The sequence below is a fragment of the Sorex araneus genome, chromosome X (assembly GCF_027595985.1).
Source record: "Sorex araneus isolate mSorAra2 chromosome X, mSorAra2.pri, whole genome shotgun sequence".
In the NCBI taxonomy this organism is placed as follows: Eukaryota; Metazoa; Chordata; class Mammalia; order Eulipotyphla; family Soricidae; genus Sorex; species Sorex araneus.
Window position 1 is genome coordinate 336,449,394 of NC_073313.1, and position 15,994 is coordinate 336,465,387.

Genomic DNA, 15,994 nt, shown 5'->3' on the forward strand with positions numbered 1-15,994 from the left:
TGTGTGAGAGAGAGAACGAGAGAAAGAGAGACAGAGAGAGAGACAGAGAAATAGAGAGAGATAAAGAGAGAGAGAGAGAGAGAGAGAGAGAGAGAGAGAGAGAGAGAGAGAGGAGGTGCCCAGTGTTGCAGTGTTACTTAACTATGTCCAGTTAGTAGAGCTTGGGAGAGCTTCCTGTAAGTTTCAACATCACCACCAGGGTCCTTAGATTTCCAGATTTCCAGGGTATGTCAGCATGCTCCACAACCTTAGCTAAGGGGGAGAGAAAGAGATAGAGAGATAAAGAGAGAGAACTCCATCAAGACTTAATATTTCTTCTTCTTTTAAGCATTTCATTAGATGTTTATCAAAAAATTGTCGACTATCCAATCCAAAGATCATTGCAGTTTGATTTTCAAATAGAAAATGTCTTATTTAATTAATGCAATAGTGTGAAAAGATGGAATTTTCTCTTAATCAGCAAATAATAATTTGAAATCAGAAATGTTGTGAAGGATAAAAATTTACTACATTTAAAATTTTATTATTTATTTATTGAATCACCATGAGATACAGTTACAAAGTTTTCACAACTGAGTTTCAGTCATACATTGATCAAACACCCATTTCCTCCACCAGTGTACATTTTCCACCACCAATGTCCTCAGCATCCCTCCCACCATCCTTCCCCCTGCCCGCCTCTATGGCAAACAATTTCCTTCTTAACTTGCTCTCTACTTTTGGCCATTATGTTTTGCAATACACATACTGAGAGGCCACCATGTTTGGTCTTTTATCTACTTTCAGCACACATCTCTCATCCCGAACGATCCCTCCAACCATCATTGACTTAGTGGTCTCTTTACTAGCCCAGTTGCCTTATTCCCTCAGCTCATGAGGCAGGCTTCCAACCATTGAATAATCTTCTTGGTCCTTGTCTCTATTGTCCTTGAGTGTTAGTCTCATATTATGTTATTATATATTTCACAAATGAGTGCAGTCCTTATGTGTCTGTCCCTCTCTTTCTGACTCATTTCACTTAGCATGATGCTCTCCATGTCTATCCACTTATAAGTAAATTTCATGACTTCATCTTTGCTGACAGCTGCATAGTATTCCATTGTGTAGAAGTATCAAAGTTTCTTAACCCGTCATCTGTTCTCAGGCACTCAGGTTATATTTCCAGATTCTGGCTATTGTGAACAATGCTGGAATGAACATACAGGTGCATATGTCATTTCTACTGTGCTTTTTTGCACCCTCATGGTATATTCCCAGAAGTGGTATCGCATGGTCATAAGGTAGCTCAATTTCTAGTTTTTGAAGGAAAGCTCATATTGTTTTCCAAAAAGTCTGGATCAGTCAGCATTCCCACCAACAATAAAAGAGAGTCCCTTTCTCCCCACATCCACACCAGCATTCATTCTTGTTTTTTTTTTTTTTTGATGTCTGCCAGTCTCTGTGATGTGAGATGATATGTCATCATTGTTTTGATTTGCTTCTCCCTGACGATTAGTGATCAAGAACATTTTTTCATTTGCTTTTTGGTCATTTGTATTTCTTTTCTGAGGAAGCATCTATTACTTTCTTATTCCCATTTTTTTATGGGGTTGAAGGTTTCTTTCTTGTACAATTCTACTAGTGTCTTATATATCCTAGATATTAACCTCTTATCAGATGGGTATTGGGTAAATATTATTATTTCCCATTCTGTGGGCTCTCTCTGTGTTTTGGTCAGTTTCTTTGGAGGTGTAGAAGCTTCTGAGTTTAGTGTAGTCCCATTGGTTTATGTTGTTTTCCACTTGTTTGGTAAGTGGTGTTTCATCCTTAAAGATGCTTTAAACTTCAATGTCATGGAGAGTTCTGCCTACATTTTCCTCTATGTACCTTATGGATACAGGTCTGATATTGAGGTCTTTAATCTACTTTGATCTGACTTTTGTGCCTGGTATTAGACAGGGGTCTGAATTCATTTTTTTTGCAAGTAGTCATTCAGTTTTCTCAGCACCACTTGTTGAAGAAGCTTTCTTTGTTCCCCTTCACATCACTTTATCAAAGATTAAGTGATCCTATATTTGAGAGTCTGTGACAGAATATTCAACTCTGTTCCATTAGTCTGCGGGTCTGTCTCTATTCCAATAATACCATGCTTAAATGAACCATATTTTTGAGGGATAGATAGTACAGAGGATAGGGTGCTTGCCTTGTAGGCAGCAAACTTTATTCAAATTCTGGAACCACATATGATCCCCGGAGCACCTCTAAGGAGTGATGCCTGAGCCCAGAGCCAGGAGTGAGTCCTGAGCACCACTGGGTGAAGCCCCAAACAACAAAAATTAGCCACACTTTTATGAATTGTGGACAAGTAGAATGCAATTATTTGTGAGTTATTTTTTCACTAGTAATATGCCAAGTACATAGTTTAATCTTTGCATACATATTTATGTATACATATGTGTGCATAAAGCCTGTAATATGGTATTAATTTCTCCTGTGTTAGGATAACTGCATTTTATCTGAGACCAGAAGATTATAATGTAATGAAAAGTACATGACTGTTTTCAGCAGACATTGTAGCTATGTTTCATACGTATGTATACATAGATGTATGTATATGAACATATATGTATATATGATCAGCATAGAGACAACTTGTATATTAGAATCTTGTTTTGATTTTTTAATTGCCAATAGCATTACCTTTTAATACACACAACCAACTTAGTGTTCTTTTCTAGTTAATTTTTAGCTTTAGTACATCACACTTTTTTTTTTTTTATCTTTCCCAGAAAAGCTAGGGAGCTTGAATTTAGACATGCTAGGCATGCTTTCCAAACTTTTCAACTATTTGCCTGGTCCCCAATTTTAGCACACATGCTTGTTTTCCTAACACATCCATAAAACAATTCTCTTTAGAAGATATACTTTATTATTTTTGAAATTATACACTTTTAAGAGCAGTGAATCAAGATAAATTATCCATTGAGAACAATGTCAAGAGCAATCATACTATTCCATGAATTTTATTGTAATCTAGCATCAATATTTCCATTTATTTACTTATTTGTTTGTTTCTGGGCACAATCTGGTGGTTCTCAGGGGTTACTCCTAGCTTTGCACTCAGGACTTATTCCTGATGGAGCTCAGGAGACTGTATGGGATACCTGGGATTGAATCCAGGTTGGTCACGAGCATGGCAAATGCCTTACCCACTCTACCATCTCTTGGACCCTCCAATTCTTCCACTTAAAAATTGTAGCTTGATATTCATATGACACCAGTGGAGTACTCATCCATCTACTGGCTGATATCCAGTCTTGGAAGTAATAGCATCCAACCCAGGTTAGCACTCTGACGAGATTAACCAAGAAGGGAACATCTCTGTGTTCTGTGTCTTCAGAAGCTGTCCTAAGTCAGGAGGTCTGGACATGGATGATTATATAGCAATTTAGCAAGAAGGAACAAAATGTTTTCAAAGTCATAGGAACATATTTATATTAAAAATTCAGCTTGCATTTTTAGGAGGGGTATTACAGCTGTATGGTTTAAAGATCTATGCATTAGGCCTTTGTCTAATGTCTGAACATTCTGCTCAATAAACTCACCGAACTTTTATAATGAGCATAATTGAAATTTTATGCATGATATTTATATAATCTTTTATTTAGAAATTATGACATACTTTAGTAGAGATTATTAAGCTATTTTATTTTAGCTAATATTCAATTAGTTTATTCTGCATTTGGATTAAAATAAAGGAATAAGGCTAGTGTCTCAGAAGATGGCTTGACTTGTTCTAGTTGAGCAAATAAGACACTTATAACATATATAAGTAGTATAGATGTTATAAAGTAATACTTTTCACAAAGGATGTCTATGATTGTCATGATTACATAAGGAGAAACTAGTGACAGACTACATAACTCCTGGTACTTTGCCCAGCGCTTGATAAAAGTACTTTTGAGTTTTGTGTGGTGGATTTTTTACTGTGTCATACACATAAAATAAATTACAATATATTTTCTATAGGTACAAGTGGTAGAATTAAACTTTACAGGTTTCAACAATTTTAATCCACGCTTAGGTCTCCACCATTGCATCTTCTAGTTCAGTATAATTGCTGGCACAGGGATTAGACTTTACATAGTGACCCTCTGCAATTTTGGTATCTATGTTCACTGTACATTTTAGTACCAAATAAAGGAACTAAATAAGTACCATTTTATATCACTCTGTGATAAGAATAGATGATTGACTGAAATTTTCCTGTTGAAATTCTTGTTTTTAACACTTATTTGATGCTTGATATTTCTTTCTTTCTTTTTTGTTTCTGGACCCACCTGACTGTTCTCAGGGCTTACTCCTGGCTCTGTGCTCAGGGATCACTCCTGGTGAAGCTCAGATGACCAACTAATTCTATAAAAAAAAACAAGTCAAGTCATGTCAATCACAGATTTGTAGTATATTGTCAATATACTCAAGTTTTAGGAGTTGTAGTAGGTTATCTTACATAATAACTTACATTAAAAAAAATCCATCTTGTCAAGTTACAAGACTTTTAGTGTAACTTCTGAACAGCATGTAAAAAATAAAGCTCATTACAGTACGCATCTTAGATGCTGAAAAATGCATTTCCATTTCTTCTTTTCTTTCATGTCCAGGATTAATTAGTTGCTCTCTGAGAGATGTAGGCACTGAGGTTTCTTTCTAAATAAAGGAGTTCATTCTGGAAGATATTAAGAGCAACAATGATGGAGAGTGTCAGCTCTCATGGAACCAGCAATTACTTACAAAGACATCTATGGACCTGAAGCCTGCCATTGTTGAAAGAGTAAGGAGTGTTCTCTCCAAATTACAGAGGTGAAGCTGACAGGCTGACAGCCAAAGGGCAGAGTGATTTATTCTGGTAGAGTTTTCTTTAAAAAATTGTTAAATAAAACTCTCAACTCTGAAAGAGTGTTACTGCTAAAAAAGAAAAAGAGAAGAAAATGTGAAAGAAACAACTAGACATAAAATGACATCCTCTAGGGTTTAGCTTTCCCTACATGACTAATCAAAACTAATTAGGAGAAAGCTACAATATGCAGAAGTGCTATTGAAAACTTGAGAATTCTAAATAAGAAATAGAACTGTGCAGTGGAAATGAAAAAAAATGTTTGATTGATATAGACACTTGAGATATTTAGCCAAATATAAAATTGCCATTATTATAGCAACATAATTCTGCTAACTATACAATGTGTTATGTTTACCACAGGATTAGATAAATTAGTATCCTGAAAAATATAGAAATTCAAGGCACAGAAACATAAAAATTGTGTTGTCATATATATCTATGTTTATATGTATTTATAATATGTTTTTATGTCCATAATCATTAATTTCTAGACTGTAAACAGAAAAAAATGGCAAAAGAAGGTAATATTTAAGGACTATTCTTGGTACAATATATTTATCTTGGTCCCTCATGGGAATGTTAGTTTCCTATTCTCACATGAAACACACTTACATATACACACATACCACACACAATGATGGGAGTTATGGAAAGAGGATAAACATTTCAATAATTAGTAAAACAAATCTAATAGTTGATTTTATATGGTTTATGATATGAACCACTAAAACAAACTGTAGCAGCTGATATTTAAGAAATTCATTTTTTACCCAATTCATACCACCACCCCCAAACAAGGTGGGTGTCTTTCCTTGTGACTTCGGTTGGATTGGCTTTGGGCAGTTAAAAGATGGACCTGGACGTGAGGTCAGGATCCCTGCTAATGGCCACACTCACTGTAGCCATTTTAAGTTGCCATTACGAAGGACCAACACTGGTAAGGGAAATTGCCATGTAACTTGAACCATCTGAGAGATACCAGATGAAAATCACTAAGAAAGTTCACTTAGTATGATGAACTACTGGGACTCAGATTGTTCAGTGCACACAGTTTAGCACACAGCCAGGTATGGCTTATTACAAATCAGTCACCAACAGGAATGTGGTTTAGGAAGATGTCTACATCCTGGTGTCTATGTGCAGTGTGCACGTGTGTAAATTCTGCACCTCACAGTTCTTGATGATCTGCATGTAGGGTCCCAAGATGTTATTCTGGGGATTTGTGCTCTTTACATTGAGGGAAACTTTATATGGCGCTATGTTCTTTAGGTGCAGATATCCTCATGCTTATAGACACTGTTTTGTCCTCATGATACCTGATCACTGTATCACTATCACTGTCATCCTGTTGTTCATCGATTTGCTCGAGCGGGCGCCAGTAATGAATGTCTCCATGGTGAGACTTGTTACTGTTTTTGGCACATAGAATACAACACGGGTAGCTTGCCAGGCTCTGCCATGTGGGCAGGATACTCTCGGTAGCTTGTGGGGCTCTCCGAGAGGGATGGAGGAATTGAATCTGGGTTGGCCGAGTGCAAGGCAAATGCCCTACTCGCTGTGCTATCGCTCCAGCCCATGATACCTGATACCAAGCATTTTACAGGCTCACAAGCACTAACTAGTATCTCCTAGGCCAGGGAAGACCTTGAAAATCAGGGAAGAGTGATTAACATTTAATTGGTTAGAGATCAGAACAACAGCCTCAGCCTGTTCTCATCCTTCCCAGCATCTCACAAGTCCTTGCCCACTTTGGACCCTGGACCCGCAAGGGATCTTCCCTTCCTTTTTACTACCAGGAAGCAACAACCTAGACTTGAAAAATTTGAGGCGGTATGACCTTTCATGCCTGTCAGATGTGAGACTCGATAGTTTAGGAGAGGGAAAGAAAGCAGGCAAAAAACATTTCATAGCCTTTGGGGTTCTGGTAACCAGGAAGTACTGAGCAAGATCATACTTGTACCTGCCACAGGCATTTGGCTCTCTGGTTCAGGAAGTACCACAAATATTGCCAACCACTTACCTCTCAAGGGGTGATTTTCTTCTTCTACAACTGAATAGACTCAGATGTGTAGATCTCTTGGTTTCATTTGTCTTCTGTTTTATTCCATTAGACTAGGCTGTATATAGACCTCCAAGGCATATCTCTACACATGCATACATAAATACATATATACATACATACATTCCCCTCTGCCGGGCCAGGACTCCCCTCACTGGTCATACTAGGATGTGTGAAGCTCATGAACACTTCTTTATCTAGGTCTCAAATTTCTTTCTCTGGTTCAGCCCTCAGAGTCTTCCTTGGGCCTCTTCTTTGAGTTAGCCTTAGATTTAATTCTGTGCTATTTTGCCCAAAGCACTGTCTTCCGTTTGCAGCAGAAATCAATTTCTCATGCTTTTGAAAGAAGCTTAAATATACATATTTGTCTTTCCTTAGTAAGGTATTTTTTTCTAATTTTTTGGCAATTACGCTGCCAAAATAATTACATGAGTTGGTGTGTTGCAACACATTACAAATTGTTGCATATGTATGCAAGCAAATAAGATATTTACATGCATATACTTGTGTATCTATGCAAACACACTTTTATACATGCATAGTATTGTGTACATATATATGTACACATGTGTCTATATGTGTGTGTTCTTACAAATACTAAAAATCTAATAACTAGGATTTAGTCTCTTGCCCCCACACCTGGCTGTCTTCACTGGGGCCCCTCGGAGGGGGTGGGTTTTAGTTTCCCTCCCCAACCTGAGCAGAGTCTCTGAAGCCAAAGACCTCCGGAGCCCAACCACAGCCATGCTCAAGGCCCCTCTCCACACGTTTGGATGAGCCTCATACATGAAGGAATCGGCAGAGGAAAGCAGGTATGTGGGACCTGGGGCTGAGATCTCCAAGGCTGCTCAGATTGAGACTGGGCCTTTTCTGCTCAGATCCCTCATTTTCCAGTAACTAGGCAGTCACACCCAGGGACTGTCCCCGGCGCCATGTAATCCCACCAATGGTCAACATCCAGAGATTATAAAACCAAGCTCCCAGAAGCTTTGTGGCCACGTGACATCTTATAGCCTAGTTCTCCCTCTGGGAGAACTTGGCAAGCTACCGAGAGTTTCCTGCCTGCATGGGAGAGACTTGCAAACTCTCCATGTCGCATTCATATGCCAAAACCAGTAACAATGCTGGGTCTGATTCTGCTGACCCTGAAAGAGCCTCCAAAGTGGTGCCATTGGAAAGGACGAGTAAAGAGAGACTTCTAAAATCTCATGGCTGGGACAAATGCTTGAGACTGCTCGAGAAATTCGACGATCAATGGTATGATGATGATGATAACTAGGATAACTGATAACAGATAGTCTTCCATGTACACTATCTGAATCCTGAAATTTGCATTATAATTTTTTATTCTGAAACATTGAGTTTTTAGTTGTTCCTTTGACAAACTAATGGTATACCTAATAGTATAGCTCTGAAATGTGATTTATATTATTAGAAGCCCATTTCCAAATAACTGACTAAAATTGAAGACCAAAAAAAGGCATTATCTTCTGAAGATTTGATTAATAACCATTCTTAAGGAGTGGGAAACTGAAATTGTGATGGTTTGTAATCCACAGTCAGTGTTCTACCATTGTTCCCCAGTACCACCACCCTGACAATCACAGATGCAAAGGATGCAGGTGTGCTGAGGCCAAGGTTTGGATACTGTGCTCCAGGTTCAATTTTCATGATGATAGTTCTTCCTCTATGGTAGGTTTTTCACTGAACAAACACAGTATTCTATTTGAATGAAATGCAAATTATATCAACTATTTAACAAAATCATCTTAAAGATTTAATTACAGGGTATGTTGCTATTTGAAACCAACAGAATACTATCATGTTCCTGCTAAAATTTTCACACAGGGAAAGAAGCTTCAGAGGAGAAATTCTTCAGCATCTCAGACATAGGGGAGATTATCTTCAAAGCAAGTCAGCTCAACAATTTACCAAAGAGCTTCTGGTAAAATGATAAAATAGCTACTATTTTCTTTTTTGTTTCTTTAACAAGTCTTTTTTAAAATTTATTTTTTAATTTTTAAACTTAATAAATCAGTTCAAAATATATGATTGCATTTAATATTTGAACACCAATTCCACCACCATTACACCCTCCCACCAGCATGCTTTGCATGGTTCCACCCTGAACTCCTGCTCCAAAGCAGAACCGAAATAATTAATTTTGCATTGTTTGTTATGAAAAGCCGCTGAAAATGCTCCAAAAACCTTTCCTTAGTGAAGAGAGTGTGAAGATTGTTGTATTTCACCCAGGGGCCATTAAGCCCTTCTATAAGAGGTCACTAACATGTTGTTAAATGTTGAACCTTGTGTGCACATTGTATATATCTATCTATCCATCTATCTATGCATCTATCTATGTCTTTATCTGTAAAAGTATATTTCCCTCTAGACTGTGAGCTGGGCTATGTAATTTCTGGCAGAATTTTCCCTGGACTTTATACAGAAATCCAAAACCGTGCAGATGCTGCCGTGTCCGTGCGACTTAACATTTATAATTGTCAGCAATGTGAAACGGTTCCTTTTGAACAGGTCTGACTTGGGGGGGAAACTCCAAATAATAACAGTAAGTTTTTGTTGAAATATTGAAGGTTTTTAATGTAGCAGCCACCTCTGGACTGTGAACTAAGCAAAAGCCCCATGCTGGCCGACGCGGCATGGTGAACACCATACTATGAGGCGCAGGAAGGGGGATGAGGGGGAAAAGGAAAAAAAAAGGGGAAAGGAAAAAGGAAAAAAAAAGAGAGAGATTGGGTTATGTACTTGTAGCAGTGGGGCTACATATCTCTTCATTTCCAGCAATGAAAAACTAATTCTCAAATGTAGTAGGTCTGTCTCTCTTGGTTGGAAACTCCAACAACTATAGTGAGTTTTGTGTTGAATTATGGAATGTAATCAAGGTAAAGAAAAAATGAAGTGAAATTCATTAGTTATACAGTAGGGGGTAGGGGATGGGGGCGGGGGGTATACTGGGGTTTCTGGTGGTGGAATATGGGCACTGGTGAAGGGATGGGTGTTTGAATATTGTATAACTGACATATAAACCTGAGAACTTTGTAACTTTTTAAAAAAAAGTATATTTCTCTCTAAGATTGGTTGCCTCCTACTTTAAACCCCATCAAATGTGCTACGGTACTCTTGGAGAATGGGTGATGTGAGGTATGAGTCGTGGCCGCACGATCCAGAAATACGTTCACTTCTGGGTGAGGCTTGGCCCAGAGAATGTGGAGAGCAGCCATGAGCATGGTGGCAGTTGAATTCTGGAGGTTTTCAGCTGCTGGCACTGGGTTCCCTGGGGTGGGGAGGAGTTTCACCCACCCCCCTCTGGGGGCCCCAAATGAAATGGCCTGGCGTGGGGTCCAGTGGCATGGTTATGGTGTATTTTGTCTTTAGCAATAGTATTTAAATAATAGTTTCCTTAACAGTCACTGTCACTGTCATCCCGTTGCTCATCAATTTGCTCGAGCGGGCACCAGTAACATCTCTCATTGAGAGACTTATTTTTACTGGTTTTGGCCTATCGAATATGCCACGGGTAGCTTGCCAGACTCTGCTGTGTGGGCGCGATACTTTCAGTAGCTTGCCGGGCTTTCCGAGAGGGGTGGAGGAATCAAACACGGGTTGGCCGCATGAAAGGCGAATGCCCTACCTCTGTGCTATCACTCCAGCTCCTTCCTTAACAGTAGTATTCAAAATTTTCAAATGCAGTAGGGTTTACCCTCTGTGCAGTTCTTCTGATGGCAATAATTTGTTTGGTTTGTTTTAGGACCACACCTGATAGAGTTTCTAAATCACTCCTGGCAGACTCATGAGACCATAGAAATGGTGGGGATCTAACCCAGGTTGATTGCATGCAAGGAAAACACTCTAACTGATGTATTATCGCTGCAGTCCCTGGTGACACCATTTTAGCAAGCAATTAATAATTCATAAAAAAACTTGAAATTTATGTATCTGGGGATTGATACATAAATGCTGGGGATTGAACCCAGGGGTCAGGAAAAAGATGAAGAGCACTGCCGTAGGGGGTGAACATGTGCACATTGTTAGTCACTATTCATCTGTATCTGGGCTGATTTGTAGAAACATGATCTATGTATGCACAGACTGTATTCAAGGGAAGAAAATTCCCTTTTATTGTTATAATAAATAAAAAACTTAAAGTGTAATAAATGCTTCAAACAACAAGACACAAATTTGCTTTAATATCTACCTGAAATACCTTCATTAAGTTTTCTCTCCATATGACATAGTACCAATGTATGAATTTTGATTTAATTCTACTTTGTGCTATTCCCATAAAAAAAAGGGAAATAAACCCACATTGGTTCATTATGATCTCTTGTGGCATTTGTGTGCATGCTCTTTTTAAAATTTTTTTTTTTAATTTTATTGAATCACCGTGAGAGAGTTACAAGCTTTCATGTTTGGGTTACAATTTCACAATGATCAAACACCCATCCCCCCACCAGTGCACATTTCCCACCATCAGTATCCCAGGTATACCCCCCCTTTCCCACTTTACCCCTGCCTCTAAGGCAGACAATATTCCCCATACTCTCTCTCTCTACTTTTGGGCATTACAGCTTGCAACACAGACACTGAGAGGTCCTCATGTTTGGTCCATTATCTACTTTCGGCATGCATCTCCCATCCCAACTGGTTCCTCCAGCCATCATTTTCTTAGTGATCCCTTATCTATTCCATGTGCCTTCTCCCCTCCGCTCATGAAGCAGTTTTCCAGCTATGGGGTCGTGCACATGCTCTTGACAGAAGAGGAAGTGCATCCTCTCATGCACAAGAACCAGGCTCCCCAGGCACTCTGTGATCATTTGGTGATTGGCAACTTTCCATAGGTTAATAGCCCTTCAAATACTGAACCTCCTCCATCACTGTTTATCCAAAGGGGGTTGGGGGGAGGGGGAAGGAGGGACTGGGAACATACCTAGGTAGACAGAGGGGTAGAAGCCACTCAAACACTGACCAGATGACGAGCAATAACTATGCTTGAAACCAAGAACAATCATGCAGCCGAGAACAATCATGACCCTGAAAATCAGCCATACCATACTTACCAAATATCCTGCCAGATCTCAAGCAGTTATTCCCAGAATACAGTGTTAGCCTGCCTCTTCAAAATGGACTGCATCCTGACCAATGAACACACCTAGGGCCCCTCTGGGGAACAAAAGGACCCTTGAATGGAAACTACCTTAGGACAAAGATTTACCCCTTGGAACCACAACTTAGCATTTCTGGGACACCCCAGTACAATTATCTTCTGATCCACATTTCACAACTGCTGGAGGTCCTATGGGCCCCCCAGAAGTGCAGGTAAACCAATCCCCATGGGGCAGGTGTGAGCAGAGGGGTTTGTAATCTGATGATCAGAGGCGCCCCACTCCTGCCTGTCCTCCCAGCTCAGAGAATCAGCATATCTCTTGGAGAGCACAGTTTTGTCTGATTTTGAAGCATTGACTCTCCTCTTTACTTTTTTACCCACATAGCAAGAGCCTATACATTTTTGCTTTGGGCTCTTTTTTCAGGGAATTCAATAAATATATGTGATTAAAAAATCAATGTAAAGCTAAAACCTTAAATAACAAGCAAAATAAAACAGGAGTTGGGTAATTAGGGGCAAAGATTTTCGGGAACATTGGTTTTCAGGGAGGCAGGGGATGAAAGATGACAATATTGATCAGGCTCCATCTTTGTTAGAGTAAGGGAGGATATAAAAACATCTTGAGTAGTCACCAGAAAATTAAAATATTGTATAATTTTAACCAATCAAAGAGAAAGAGGAGTCCTGAAAGTGAATAGCACAAACCAAGCACAACAGAAAACACGTTGAGAGAAAGCAATAGAGGAAGATGTAAGTGGAGTGGAAGGGCAGAAAGTACATAATAAAGAACCACAACTGATGAGGCTTATCAGCGACAATAGCAGAAGAACATTGTGCTTTGCATAGGACACAAAGGGTGGTGAGAGAACCTTGTGCAGTCTCCAATGATTTCACTAAACATCATGAAGCTTGGAGCTGGTGCCAGGTCAGGGGTCCCTGCCATGGATAAGAACCCTCATTCCTGGACTGGAACTGGCCTGGGGGAGTGCCCAGCCTTATCAGAAGGTGTTAACTGATATAGAAAACAAAACTGGATCTTCTTTCTGCTCCAAAGGAAGCTGTAGCAGCAAACATCACATGCACAGTCTCTCAACAAATCTGTCTAGTAGTGAGAGTGACACATACCTACTATCAGGGAAAAACAGTAGATTCCTGAGGAACCATGCAACAGAGGAGATTTTGAGGCCAAAGCTTTAAAGAGAGGAACCCCAAAGAAGATCTGAAAAGATTCAAAGCCTGCTTTTTCCACAGCTAGTTTGAAGGTCTGACCTCCACAGATTCCAGAACTATTTTTTGGGTTCTGACAGGTCTTCTCCACCTATGTATTTATTTATTTATTGATTTATTTTTACTAGTTTATTTTTAATTAGAGAGTCATCGTGAGGGTACAGTTACAGATCCATACATCTTTGTGCTCATGTTTCCCCCATACAAAGTTCGATAACCCATCCCTTCACCAGTGCCCATTCTCCACCACCAGTAAACCCAACATCCCTCCCCCACTCCCCAGTCCCATCTCCCCCAACCCCACCCTGCCACTATGGCAGGGAATTCCCTTTTGTTCTCTCTCTCTGATTAGGTGTTGTGGTTTGCAATAAAGGTGTTGAGTGGCCATTGTGTTCAGTCTCTAGTCTGTATTCGGCCCGCATCACCCTTCCCCCACATGACCTCCAACCACATTTTACTTGGTGGTCCCTTCCCTGAGTTACCCAGAATGAGAGACCAGCCTCCAAGCCATGGAGACAATCTCCTGGTACTTATTTCTACTATTTTTGGACATTAGTCTTATAGTCTATTATTCTATATTCCACAGATGAGTGCAATCTTTCTATGTCTGTCTCTCTCTTTCTGACTCATTTCACTTGGCATGATACTTTCCATGTTGATCCACTTATATGCAAACGTCATGACCTCATTTTTTCTAACAGCTGCATAGTATTCCATTGTATAGATGTACCAGAGTCCACCTATGTATTTTCCACTGTATCTACACGGGGTTCCCATTGAACCTACCCAACTATGTCCCCAAGTGACTTAAAAAAAAATCCACTAGCAGAAGCAAGCAAGTAGGTGAAATACAAAGGAACTGTGTGCTGTGATGGGCTATTCCAGCCATACCTTCATAGTTAAGCAATTCACTCTTCCTGGTGATTCAACTAGTGGGAAAAAAAACCAACCAGACCTATTGTATTATTTAGTAATTATACTTCTGGAAAAGTTTGTGGAAAGAATACAAAAATACTACATTTTTAAAAATATAAGCACTCCATGTTCAATGCCACTATACATAATAGACTCACTGGGGTCACTGTCATCCCATTGCTCATCGATACTCTCGGTAGTTTGCCAGGCCCTCCGAGAGGGGCACAGGAATCAAACACGGGTCGGCCGCGTGAAAGGCGAATGCCCCACGGCTGCGCTATCGCTCCAGCCCAACATAATAGACAAGACATGAAAACACTCTAAGCATCCATCTATGGATGACTAGAAAAGAGGGAAGTGCTAGCATTACAAAGTGGAATAATTATCAGCTATAAAAAAATCAAATCTTGCCCTGTGTGACAAAATGAATGGATGATGAGAATATGAGGTTAAGCAAAATAAGGCAGGTGGAGAAAGACAAATTTATGTGATTTCATTCATAGGTGAAATGTAGAGAAAGAAAGTAGAGGAAAAAACAAAATAAAACTCTTCTCACAGAATTCTGGTTACTGGAGGGGAAGGAGTTGGGGGTGGGTGGAAAGGGCAGAGGGCATTTTTTGGGTGGTAATGGGTGTAGGTCATTTCTTTTGTAGGGGCCTGGTGTAGGCAACACATTTCTAGGGTTGTAAACCAATGTTACCTTAAAAAAAGAAGAAAAAATACAAGTTTATATGTTTTTCTCAATGTGACACTTAGAACAGAAGCATTAGTCCCAGTTTGAATTCTTATCTCACATGACTTTCTGGCAAGGACCCTTAGCTCTTGCCAGTTTTTTTTTGTAATTTTAAAAATAGGCCACCCAGTACCCATCTTCACATCTCATGCAGTGTTCTCAATACTAATGCTTCCTTCTCTCATTCCATCATCTGCAAAATTCTATCCATCTACAAAGGCCCATTTCAAATAAATTTTAGGAACAATTACTCTTTGTGTTCTCAATATTTGTAACTAGCTAATTCTTCACTTCTTCCCCAACCCCTCCACTTTTAGCATCCATATGATGACATTGCTGTTATTTTAAGGACATTCAGCTCTTGAAAAAAATGTATCCTCTCATTCACAAAATCTTGTGTAATCTACCCTCTCTCCCATTTGTCTGCTGTCCTGGCTATTCCCAAGAAAACAAAGTAAGGTATCTAAAACTGTTGTTTCTCTCCAGTATTTTCCAAACAGACAAATTCAGGTCACTATAAAAACAAAAATAAGAAAAACTACTGAAATGTTTCTTCTCAAACAGCTCTGCTTTCCCCCACAAACCTTTAAAACAATAAATTATCCAACCACAAACACTCCTTAAATTTGTTCTAAAATTTCCACATCTTTTTCTTTTCTTCGAACTCTGCAATGTATTTTTCAGTGCATTGTTGTTATATATATTTGCTTATTGTTTTTCCATATACAAAACCCAAGAACGGTACCCAAAAGTCACTTGGGAAATTACAGCATGGTACTATACTTTTGAAAGAGCCAACCAGTGTAGCTTTCTTGCAATTTCTATCATAGAACCTTGATCTTGATAAGTGCTCTACAAGTAGATTATGAATTTGGTATCTTCAGAGAGCATTGGAACCAATAAATTAGTACAAACATATACATGCGCAATCCACAGACACACACTTAAAATTACAAACCCATAAACATTGCTGATAGATGCACATGAGCATGATTCTGCATTAATTTTCATGCACACACTCACTAGGTGTGCAGTGCATGTATACTTTCCTATGCACATGTG